General features: G+C 40.8%; 1 protein-coding gene across 2 annotated transcripts in view; it reads left to right on the plus strand.

The window, feature by feature from the left end:
- The first annotated feature begins 2,131 nt into the window (after positions 1 to 2,131).
- Positions 2,132 to 12,137, plus strand: part of lhfpl2a (LHFPL tetraspan subfamily member 2a) — a 45,587-nt gene continuing 35,581 nt past the window's right edge. The window contains exon 1 of one of the 2 annotated variants that reach the window (XM_004074504.5): positions 2,132 to 2,420. The gene's annotated coding sequence lies outside the window, so the exon portion shown is untranslated. The remainder of the gene's footprint in view (positions 2,421 to 12,137) is intronic. The other variant, XM_011481462.4, reaches the window with a different exon arrangement.

Genomic DNA, 12,137 nt, shown 5'->3' on the forward strand with positions numbered 1-12,137 from the left:
ACCAAGAAAGCAGAAACGAAAAGGCCCCGAAGGCTTGGCACCACAGTTCATGTCTAAGTCAAACGGGGTGTCCGTGAATTCCCCAAAACTGTTGTCCGACACCAATCCTGTTGTGAGAGGGAACCGGCGCCGGACGGTTTTTATTGAATTCATCAGAATAGCTGAGACAGGAGGATGCTGCGCACACAGACGCGTGTCTGGACAGAAGTTTGGCGTCCACTGAGCCTCCTCATGTTCATCTGAGGGGGGGTGGATTTAAGGATCAGCTGTCACCCTCCCGTCCCAGCAAAGGCTCAGACTTGGATTTGCAGAGATTGGGTTTCTAATTCTGCAGTAACAGGATGATGAGTAACGTCTCAGGACAAATGTTTTACAGAGGTGACAAAAAATGGCTGCTGCTTGAATGGAAAGACAATTTGTTTTTAATCTGGAGCCTCAAAACGTTTCCTATGTTTGAAATCAAACTTGTCGATATTAATGTTAAGAATGTAATAAAACATGTTTTAAGCAAAGTTTTGGATACATAGACAGTAAACAAAGATGTCAATTTAACCCTGAAGAACACTTGGTCAAACTCGGCCCTAGTTTTTCTTGTTATGACATTTTTTTCCCTATGTTTTTATATTTATGTTTTTTATTTTTTGTCTGCTTCCCAAAATGAACATCAAAAACCAAATTTGTTAAATGAACTTTAAAAGCCCTGAAGAAAATTGTCGTTGGGTTCTCAAGGGTTAAATTGCCACACAATTTTTGCTGCTACAGTTTGGAAAAAGTCAGTTTTTGTGTATTTTACACAAGTATAGAAATACTTTAAAGATTCCAAAGGCTCAGACTTGTACAATTTGGAGACGATAGAAGACGATCTTTATGAGTTAATTTTTCTTTATTTGGACTTTTAAAAGGTCCACAACAGAAAATCAACAATATGCTGCCCCCAACACTTTCTCAAACCTGTGTATCCTATTTCTTGATTGTGATTGTCCAGATTACGCTGTAAAAAGTAATTTCATTCCAAATTTTCAGTTGCTTATAAGGGTTTGAAGAATGGAAGCTGATTGGTCGCTCCTCACACATTTTCTCCTTGGCAAATCTGGCCCCATTTGCAAAATGTTTGGATATCCCCGATCTATTTTCAAAACGTTCCTAGTGGTCTTTAAATTACGATTATGCTGTTTTTGGATAAAATCAAAAAACCCGCATCTTTTTCTAGGAACTAGTTTCTGCAGAGCGGCAGGAGTTTTATTACAAATTCACCTCAGAGTTGTGGGCAGGACCGTTGGCAGGGAGTAAGCCTGCGCTCATTTCCCATCATTATTCTGTTTAGACACCCCCCCACCAGCTCACAGCCCCTCATCTCCACAGCCTAGTATTACTGGCACAACAAAAGCTGTGCTGCCGCCCAGTTTGGATCCAGATTCCAGCTCAGACGAGGAAAACAGGGATGTACATAAATCTAATCGTCTACAAGAGGATGCATCAGAAAGGACATGTGGCTCACCAAGTACAAGCTTTTTTTCCATCTGCTCCTGATTCACAATGATTTGAATAAAAAAATACTCAGAAATGCAATTTTAACCTTTATTAACCTTTATCCATCATCAGAAAAATGCTACAAGAACGTGTTAAAAACACCAAAGCAGGATTTTCATCAGTGTCTTTAATTAAAAAATTCTGGAATTATAATCAAAACACCTTTTTTGGGGGGGATTTTATTTTTGTTTTGTTTTTTTACGCATTTTTGCTCTTAAAATCAAAGTTCAGAATTTGAAGTTTAATCTCAGATCTCGCTATATATGTTTTTTCTTTTTGTTTTGTCCAAAAGGTTTTGGTTTTTTCCCTCAGAAAATGTGACTTAAATTTTAAAATTCGTTTAAAAATCAGTCTTTTCAAAAGAAAATTAAAATAACCATTACCAACCATTAGTCCGTGTAAAATCATAGTTGAGACAGATTTAAAATTGTGTTTTTTTGCTCACTTGTGACTTTTAATCAGCCTAAACTTGTGTTAAAGTGGCTTACAAACACTATTTGTGGGTTGTTTATTTATTTGTTTACACCTCTCCTGAATGGTTTTATGTTTGCCCTTGTCCTCCCTGATTGAAGCCTTAAAAGCCCCCAGAGATGCCCCCCTCGCGTCCATGCAGAGGAGGCCGTGGATGGGGGAGGGCGCTGCCGGGGAAGTCACTCCCATCCCAGGCGCAGTCAGCCTGTCTGTCCGGAGGAGGCGCGCGGACGGAGCCATTCATGCTTCTGCGGTTCGGGAGGACGCGTGGCGGAGGATGCAGACACCCCGAGAGTGAAGCCACCCCGAAAGCCCAGAGGAGGGTCCGCATGTGCCGCTGGTTCCCCCGGAGGATCGATTCTCGAAGACCCGGTGGCTCTCTGCGCGCAGGCGGGCGGGCGGGCGCGCGGCGGTGACGCGTAAGTACGCGCGCCTGGAGGAAACGGTTCCGAACTTCTCTCCGCTCTAGAGGCTCCGACGCGGGTTCTGCTAGAAGGATCCTAGTCTGTTCATCCAAACCTTTTTCCCTCACAGATGAAACTCGTGGCAGTTCAGTCAGAGCCAGACCGTAATCTGTTGTCCATGTGTCACCCTCAGTCCTCAAACTTCTCAGGGCTCCAGCCAAAAGCAGGAATGCTTTCCACTCATCCCGGAGTTCATTCCTACAAACTGCTCAGATCTGAGGCTGTGGCTCCTGGAGAAAGTACTTTAAGGCCAGAGACAGATTCTAGTCTACATTTAGTGTCAGGTTTCCACGTTAGGCCCAAGAACTGGTTCCCACCTGTGTTTATGTTTGTGGTCCCCTGGGGCCACAATGGAGAACTGACCAACGTGTAACTTCAGACCGGACGGGTTGTTCTTCTAATGATTGTGTTAGCTCAGTTTCTATTGCGCGTGAATGTGTAATTGCTTACAACCGTTTAGTAATTTCTCCATTTTTAGGGATTTCAGCTGAGCTTTAATGCTGTTTAGAATGTTAAAGTGTTAAACATGTCAGCGGTTTCAGCCCATGTGCCAGTGCATGTGGTCCCATTAAAAAAATGCGTCTAAGCTTCATTCATTATACCCCTGTGGTGCGCTCATCTCCACCATTTAAGCCACAATAAAGCCAAAGTACGTAGGTTTCTTGCTGCTCCCTTGGCAGCCGAAGCAGGGCAGATGGTTTGGAAAGGTCCTTCAAAGTATTTCCTAACCCCCCCTTCTGTCCTTTCTTTGACGAAAATGGAAAAAAGAATATTATCAGACTTCTCCCTGCAGATGATGCATTTGGTGAAAACCGTGATACAAAAACAAGAACGCGTTCGTTCAGACCGCATAATCTGCCTCTACTGCCTGGCTGGGACTTGTTGGCGGGTCTGTCCTCATTTTTACAGGACTCTGGTAGTGATTTATGGGACCGGTGGAATATATTCCATCTTTTTGTAACCGTCATCTCATTTAAGCATTCAGATCCAAAAAGCAAATAATGCTGAGTGGCCGGAAACCAAAGCCAGGACCACGGGGTCTCCACAACCCAAGTGTGGAATCCACTAATTGAATGGCTGCTGCGATGTCAAAGGTCAACCCAGATGACTCTATGCAGTTCCAACAAACATTTGGAATACAGTTTTTGCCCTGTAGCATCTTTGTGGATTTCCTTCAATGTAGATTTAACCGATAACAAGGTAGCCTCATTTCCCAATATCATGTCTGCACTTGTACATTAGGGCGAGATCGTTTAAACCCACATCTGGTTTTCATGAACAGGACTTTATTTGGGTCAATATTTGTATCCTCTGTAGTCTGTTTTGGCTCGTCACATGTGGCCAGTAAAACGAAGCATCTAGGAAGTTTTGTTATGAAAAGATGGCCGGTTTTATTTAAGCCTGGTGACACGGAAAGCTGTTTATTTGGCTGTAAAATGATGTCATGTAAGGAAAAGACGGCACTAAAATCCAGCCAAGCCCAAAGTGGGTCACATTACGTTACTGAAGTTTCCATTCCAGGCTTCTAAGGGTATTTCACAACTCAATTAGAAGTAGTCATCTGTCCAAAATGTGTCTGTGTTTATACAGTGACTTCACCAATGGGTTTTTCTCAAGTCTATCTCATAATGCTTTCAGTAAGTGGAGGTAAAATGTGTCATTCTTAGCTTTTCATAGCCGTTAACAGCTTTCCAAACTATAAAGTATTAATAAAAGGTAATTACCTATTTCAACTAATAAAAAGCTTACACATTGACCTTAAACCGCAATACAACACTTACCTTGAAATGGAGGTGATTTTCCTAAAGCGTCCAAATGGCTAATGTTTAGTGAACTAGTTTTGTACTTTTTTTTAACGTCATTCAAGTTTTACCTTGTTCCTTAACAATCAAAAAAAAAAAAAAAAAAAAAAACGCAACTTTCAGGGTTCTTTCGAAACACTATTAAGCCTAGTTTCCACTGAGCGGTCCGGTCCGGTCCGGTGCAGTCCACTTTCCATTATATAAAGGACCCACTAGGCCAAATTGAACAGTACCATTTTTTGGCCCCCGTTGGTTGTAGGTCCATAGAGAAATGAAACGGACTGGTTAGGGCGGAGTTACTGTTGAAACCCATTGATTGGCTAAAAGTCATTACGACAAAGCGCCAAGAAAGCGGCTGCTTTCCTCTTTGCTGCTCGCAATCTTCTCTCAAAGAACTATAAATGCTTTGTTTGTACGAAGAACCAAAAGTTAAGTGGGAATAAATGAGCTGCTGGATGACCTCCATTATTGTTGTTGTTAGCTTCACCCCGCATGAGCCATGACGGTCCAGCGTTGAGTGGAAACGCTCACCTGAATTGCTTGGACCATTCTAAACCGAACCGAACCAGACTGGACTGGCCTTGTTAGCTATAAGCTTTCTTGTACGGCTAATAGCTAGCAAACTAGCTTCCGTTTTTCAAGAAAAATTCTGGTTGTGTTCTGTTCTTAAATGTTCTGGTCTTAAATGACGTGGAACTGTTTTTTTGTGCTACTTAAAAATCTCTACAAATTATTTATAAAAAATTATAATCAACTACGAAACGCATGTTGCTCCTTGCGATGGCTGATTCTAGCAGATAAAAGAGCTAAACATAAAGAACTATTAGAAAAAGTTCCCACCAAACCCTCTAATCAATCGCCAGCCTCCTGGCCCCTTTAAGCACCCTTGGTTGTGTAGTTCAGTCACATTGTATGACTTTTTTAATCGCTTAATGTGCTTTATGGTCCAAAAATACGCAATGTTTATAGATTTTTAAATTGTTTCTGATTGTCATCATGAGTAATTACTTTACTGTAAATCAACAGAGATGCTGTGTCATTTAAAGAAATGAAAATCCTTGAATGTCCGTCTAAATATTCAAATATTTTGGTGCAAAACTGGAAACAGCAGGAAGACTCAATTTGCCAAAATGAAACGAACCAGACGTGTTTTTTCATTGGGATGACCTTTCACGCGAGTTGTCTTTGTTCTTTTTCTGAAACAGCCAATTCCAAACCCTCCACACCCCACAAAAAAAAACTCTAGAGAAAAAAAAATTGCACTCCCAGCCAGTCATGCACACTGATCAGATTAAGCAGCACTGGAGCTAATCAGTTTTTTTTTCTCCTGCTGCCATTCCTTATTCCTCCAGTCACATGTTAGTTTCTTTAGACCGTCGACATCCTCCGGACCTCCCTCTGGTTCCCGGAGATGAGGCTTCCCTGGGGGTAGATTAGTTTCCGGAAGAAAAGCTGCCCACTGTTTACTGTAAAACCAGCATGGTTGGGGTCCTCACAATAACCCCCCCCCCCCCCCCCTCTCCCATCCTACACCTGCCTGGAGAGAAAGAAATGAATGACTGGAGGGGCAGACTTGGGGGTGGTTGGACCCTCCAGTCGGATGAAATGAGGAGAAGGAATCTCCAGTGGGGTTTTGTTCATTTGTGGGGAACTGGGGGTCATTCTCAGGGGAAAAGGCGGCAGACATGCAGCTGCACGGCCTTCAGCCTTCAGCCTTCCACTGAGTCCCTGAGCAACGGCAGACTCATTATTAAACTGGTTGTAATCAGGTTTCTGTCTCCAGTTTGTATTTAGTGGCAGATGCTGTTAGACATGTTTGAATACTGATTATGTTAACCCTTGTGCTATCTTGTGGGGTCCAGATGACCCTTGGAGGCACGTTAACGTTGGAAGTGATGTCATCTAGACCCACTAGACAGTGCCCTGAACCTTTTTTCTTTAATGAGTTGTGATCTTCACTGGTGTCCATGGATTACATGAAATCCTCTCCACCTTTATCCACCTTTGTCATGGTAGGGATGACACGTCAATGTAAGGGTGGGGTCATCTGGACCCCACAAGATAGCACAAGTGATAGAGTTGGACCCTACCCCTACATTTACCCCTTCAAGCTGAGAGACATGGAAAAAAATTGCGTCTTCAAATTGGGACTTTACTACTGCTTGATGACATCATCAATAGCTGCCGGTCATCTGCGTTAGCACGTAGCTGCCAGCAATCGGAAAATACAGAACATGGGTTTTAGAACTATAAAAAGTCATGTCAATAAATGCATGTTTCCACTGAACCAAGCATTAAAAATTGTTTTACGTGATAGAAAGTTTGAATAAGTGAACAATCCCAACCAGGACTGCAAAATGCAGGACTTTCATCATTTCTGCCTCTTGTTGCTTTTTAATTCCTGGCCAAAGACTGCAGAGATCTTTAGTCACATGATTTTGTTTACAAGCTTTGGTTCAAAACATGAAAGTCTGCTTGAGTACAAACCAAACGCAAGGTTCAGGATTAGATCTGGACCGAGTGAAGCGGACTCGGTCCTGAACAACTATTCTAAATACACCCTAAGCAATTTTATGGCCAGGATACACTAAAAACATAAAAAATAACTGGTAACCAACATCAACCTGATGTTAGCAGAGACATTCTGTGTTAAAACTGTCAATTTCTGACAGTAACTTACTGAAAAAGAAGCAGTGGAAGAGGAGAAACATGTTTTTCTTTTTAATTCAGTCTTACTTTAGGTATTTCTGCATCATAAATCATGTTTTAGAGCATAACTGACTCCTATAATCCCCTGTATCTGTGTCCAGTTGTTGGGAAATTCACATAATCCTTTCCCACAGTTCACTGCTGCAATCAATGGTGCCATTCCATCACCACACATGATGATTGCAAAGCTCAGAGGTGATTTGTCTTAACAAATACAACCAAATTAAAATAGATTAGGAGAATGTTGCAGCAAACACTGCTGCATTATGAAACACATTTTGGAGAATTTATGTCATGGTGTGAAAACTTAGAGAAACGCATTTCACAAGTAAAAAAACTTGTGGAACGCAGAAATCTTTGGTTTTATTCTGATGCTACTTTGTACTCGTAAAACGCTGGTCTGATACGATATAAACAATTGGACGACAGGATGTGGCTATGCATGTTTTTTTCTGTTTGTACACCTGTTTCTCCCCAAAAATGCTCCCATTCACCAACAAGGTCGCCGTTTCTGCTTCCGCCAAGCAATTATTAACCTGAAGGGGAAACAAATAAACCAATACATTCCAGTCCAGCATGTGGGAGAATATTTCCAAGTACACCAGACGATTTTACAAAACCAACGTAAAACCTATAAGACAGATAGTAAACTATTATTCCTTTTTAAGTGACACAGATTAAGTTAAATCATTGTTATATTTGATGTTCAGCAACAAATAGCTGGGGTGCTCCTGTTTACTGCTTACTGTCACAACTGCCTTTGTGCCTTTGTGTGCTCTATGTGTTTAACTCCAGGCTAAATCTGTCTCATCATAGTAGCTAATTTTTCTTTTTTTTTGTCATAGTGTGGTTCACATTTCTCTCAGCCTTTGCACCTTAACTATAGGCCTGGCTTGCTTTGTTTGAGCTCTGGTTTACCCATCACTATGGAACCAGTGTTTTGGTTTAGACTGGAAGATGCTGACTATTCATTATCACCTCTGGCAGCCTGAGTGCTGCACATCCAGTAGCTATTACTGTGCCTGGTTGGGAAGTAGGTCAGCTGAGTCACAATAAATGTTTGTTTGGCTTCAAACTCAACTGTTACCTGAGGACTGTGCATTTAAAGAAAAACTTAGGTTATAATACCTAAAAGGAATCTATTTTAAATAAAATGGACTCTATCCCAAGTGTCAATGGCCATTGAAACAATGGACATTAGCACTTGAGAATCCGCCTGGGGCTCAGAACAAGCCGCCGGCCTCTGATTGCGTCTGTACATCAACTTAACATTGAAATTGGACGTCCCTGACATGCAAATTGTATCTGGTGTGAATGTAGCTTCAGGCGGCTAATACTCTTTGCTAGTGTTTTCACCAAAGTCACTAATCTGGAAATGAGACAGTTTGTATCTGTTTAAATAATTCACTTTGTAAACAAACAAAAAAACAAACAAAAACAAACATTTATTTCAGCGTAAACTGCAGTTATGTCACGTGTCCCGCATAATTTTCCATTGATGCTTTTCCAATATAAAGCATTATCATGCTAATGCTAGCATTAAATGAAAATTAGCTTAAGGCTATTAGCATTAGAATGTTAATGCTAGTAATGAGAGAAATTCAGAGAAGCTAGCAATTGTATGCTTATGCCAATATAAATATCTATAATATTTTGCTAGTTGATGTTTGTTTTTTGTTTTTGTGAGTTTCTTATGCACTCAAAGACTTAAGCATTATCCATACTATTCTATTATAAAATATTAGCATGCTAATGCTATCACTAAGAGAAAAATTAGTTCAAGGCTACTAGCATCAGAATGCTAAAACTGTCAGGAAATGGTACCTGGAGTTAATATTTTTATTTACTTTTTATTTATTAATAAATTAAAAGTATTAAATTGGATATTAGTTAATATTTTTATTTACTTTTTATTTATTAATAAATTAAAAGTATTAAATTGGAACAACAAACTTACAAAATGTATGAATTACAGCGGCTTATCTTATTTAAATTGCTTAACTGCTACAGTGCAAGTGACAAGTGGAAGCGGCATAAGGTTTGCGCACCGTTTTGATAGCCAGTACAGATCGGTTCACGGCAGGTAGCATTAAATTATAATAGAAATGAGCGTTAACATGCTAATGGTAACATATAGCAAAACAAAAACTCTTGTTTGAATAAAATGCACAAATCTTGATGTCGTTAGATGTTTTAGGACAAAAATCTGGAGCAGAAATAACGTTTTCTGTTTCATCCAGAATCTATTTTGCGATCGTTAAAGCTACTTTGAAGCTCCAAAAACCTTCAGTCTGACGGCTTTCACTGCTCTTTGTGTGAGGCTGAGAGGCAGGGCTCGGCCTAATGATGTGTGTTGCTGGGAATTGGTTAGCGGGGTGAGAACAGTCCAGGTGAAGGCAGCAGAGACGGCTGTGAGGTGACGTTACAACACCTGTGGGGCTGCAAAAACACACAAACTTAAAAAACAAGGCTCAGTCATTCTGTGGGTAAATTAGGTCAGGATTTGACTTTAAAGTAGATGAAAGCTGCGCCCTGAAGTTCCAGCCATCGCCTGAGTTGATGTGAACGGGCAGAGCCGCCACTGGCTCGTCTTTAGACACATCCCGTGTGATTGGATCACAGGTATGATCCGTGACCGCACGGCTCAGGTCAAGCAAACATCTGTCTGGGGTTCACGAGGGAGTCGGCTCAGTTTTTGAATTATAACTCATCACTTGTGGAAAAAGCATTTCTTTTTCGTTTGTTGCTTTTTTAGGACACAGCAAAGGAGGCGTGTCTTTGTTTGCCGTTGCTGTTTGGGGCGGCTTTCCACAGCTACGTGGTATTTACCGTCTTGAGGACAGGAGACTAGCTCCCCGAATGTGAAAAGTTAGGACGGAGGAAAGAGGCGGAGACGGGGCAGAAATTAAAAACATGTTTCACAATAGATTAGGAAAGGGGAGCACAGAGGAGAGCAACGAGGAGAAAGGGAGACACAGAGAAAAGAAAAGGTTAGGGCTTGTGTTGCGCAGTGAACCGGGAGGGTCCCGGGTCAGACATCTGTGATCCGTCTCCCAGGGGAGCGCGGCCCCCGTCGGGGTCCTGACTTCCCTCTGACAGCCCCATTATCTGCCCTGGAGATCACTCACTCTGAGGGGTCCCCCTTTTTTTTAAAAAATACCCGACTCTGACCTCCATCCATTCATCTGCCATCTGTCCGATTATCCGTCAGACAGTTTTCCTCATTTTTTTCCTTCTGTCGTCCTCTCCTGACTGTTACTTTTTTAAATTAAACTTGACGTTTATGGTCAAATAAAAATACGCAATAGGATACTCATGGAAAATCATTTCTACATCAGGTCAGACACTTTTAATAGATCAGAACTGCTCATAATAGCTTTGTGAGAGCTGAATGTGGAGTCAGCCTCTGCACTCTGGGAAGTGATTGGTCCATAGCAACCATACAATCTCTCTTTTTTTTTAAGCTGACCGTCATGTCTGGATGTTTCTGTGTCTATACCGTTTAAAAAATGTTCTAATTGTCCTTAGCAACCAACATTTACAACATTGGCATCCCATGACATGACCTCAGAGGAGCTGCAACCTGTGTAGTGTTGTTTGCAAATAGTACCGTATTTTCCGGACTATAAGTCGCCCTTTTTTTCATAGTTTGGCAAGGGGTGCGACTTATACTCCGCAGCGACTTATATTAGAAATAATTTGAAATAAATACATTGTTAACCCTCCTGTTATGTTCATTTGTGAGGAACAGAGATGATGTTCCTGGGTCAATTTGATGTATGAGGTATGTTAAGTGTTAAGAGTATGTTAAGTGACTCAGAGAATCATCAAACTTTTTTTTACAGTAAGATCTTGAAGGCTAACAACATAATATATTACTTTCCAATAATTTCATAGATTCAGAAATGCAATAAAAATGACAACTGTTTCTACAAATACAGGATGAAAACAGAGTATTAGTTGGCCAATGATGCTTCATGAAAAGAATAAATAAATAAGTTTGAGAAAAAATTACTGTGAAATTATTAGATAAACAGTCTGCTATGATTGTGTCATATAAGGTTGTGAAAGTTAAAATGCGACTTATAGTCCAGTGCGACTTATCTGTGTTTTTTTCTACTTTATAATGCATTTTTGGGCTGGTGCGACTTATACTCCGGTGCGACTTATAGTCCGGAAAATACGGGTAATATAATTTTTTTTTTTACAAAATCTTTTACAAACCAACATCTTCGTTTTATTGAATCTTCATCTTATTTAAAATATTTACATCTACATGTAGAACCATTTTCTTGGGGAATTTTTTTTTTCACGAAACTGGGGGGAAAAATATGTATATATTCAGCCACATAAGTCCTTGAGAGTATTGTCTAGCATTATACTAGTCTGTATCCCATAAAAGGTGTGAGACCATTGACTGTATATGAGAACTGGACTGAGCGGTGCTTCAAACAGGAAGGACCTGCTGGCTCCAAGAAGCCAAAATCCCCTTTTATAGAGACATAAACAGCTGTTACTCAATCGTTCTATTGGTCAGAATAACCGTTCCTGCTCTGATACCTTTTTTTTTAAATCTTCTTTATAAATCCCTATGTTTTTAGGATATTTTGTTTGTGGTGCAAAGTTTTCAGGACACAAGCTGGACAGTCAGAAGCCTCAATAAACGTGAGTGGTCTCATGTCCAATGTTTGAAACGTGGTTTCCATAAAAACATGGACTAATTACTGCGTACTGACGACGTCTGGCCCCAACATGGTGGCGTCCAAATCACGAAAAAATGGCGACTGAATTGACTTCACTTGGTTGGTGCTGGAAGTAAACCATTCCAGTTCCCAGATACATAGTTTAAACTCTTTCAGCATTATGCGTTAGGGGGTGTTCTTCCATTGTATCAATTTGATGTGATATTTTTCTATAATTGAAATGAGAAAAATGCAATTACAGCTCTAGATGGAACACCATGAAGTGATCCTCATTACACTAAATACCACAGGGTTTTGGGGAAACAGATTAGAAAACCTTCTGCCTGGAAAACTTGACACTGGAGCTGGTTTGCGCTCACCCTGATCGTGTAGCCGGTTAACCCCGTCTCAGGTTGGTTAAGCTCATTAAAGATCTTTTGCGACTGCGGTTCCGTCGGATTCCAGGCGGCTGATGGCCT

Source organism: Oryzias latipes, chromosome 12 (genome assembly GCF_053564925.1).
Source record: "Oryzias latipes strain Hd-rR chromosome 12, Olatipes_Hd-rR_3.1".
Lineage (NCBI taxonomy): Eukaryota > Metazoa > Chordata > Actinopteri > Beloniformes > Adrianichthyidae > Oryzias > Oryzias latipes.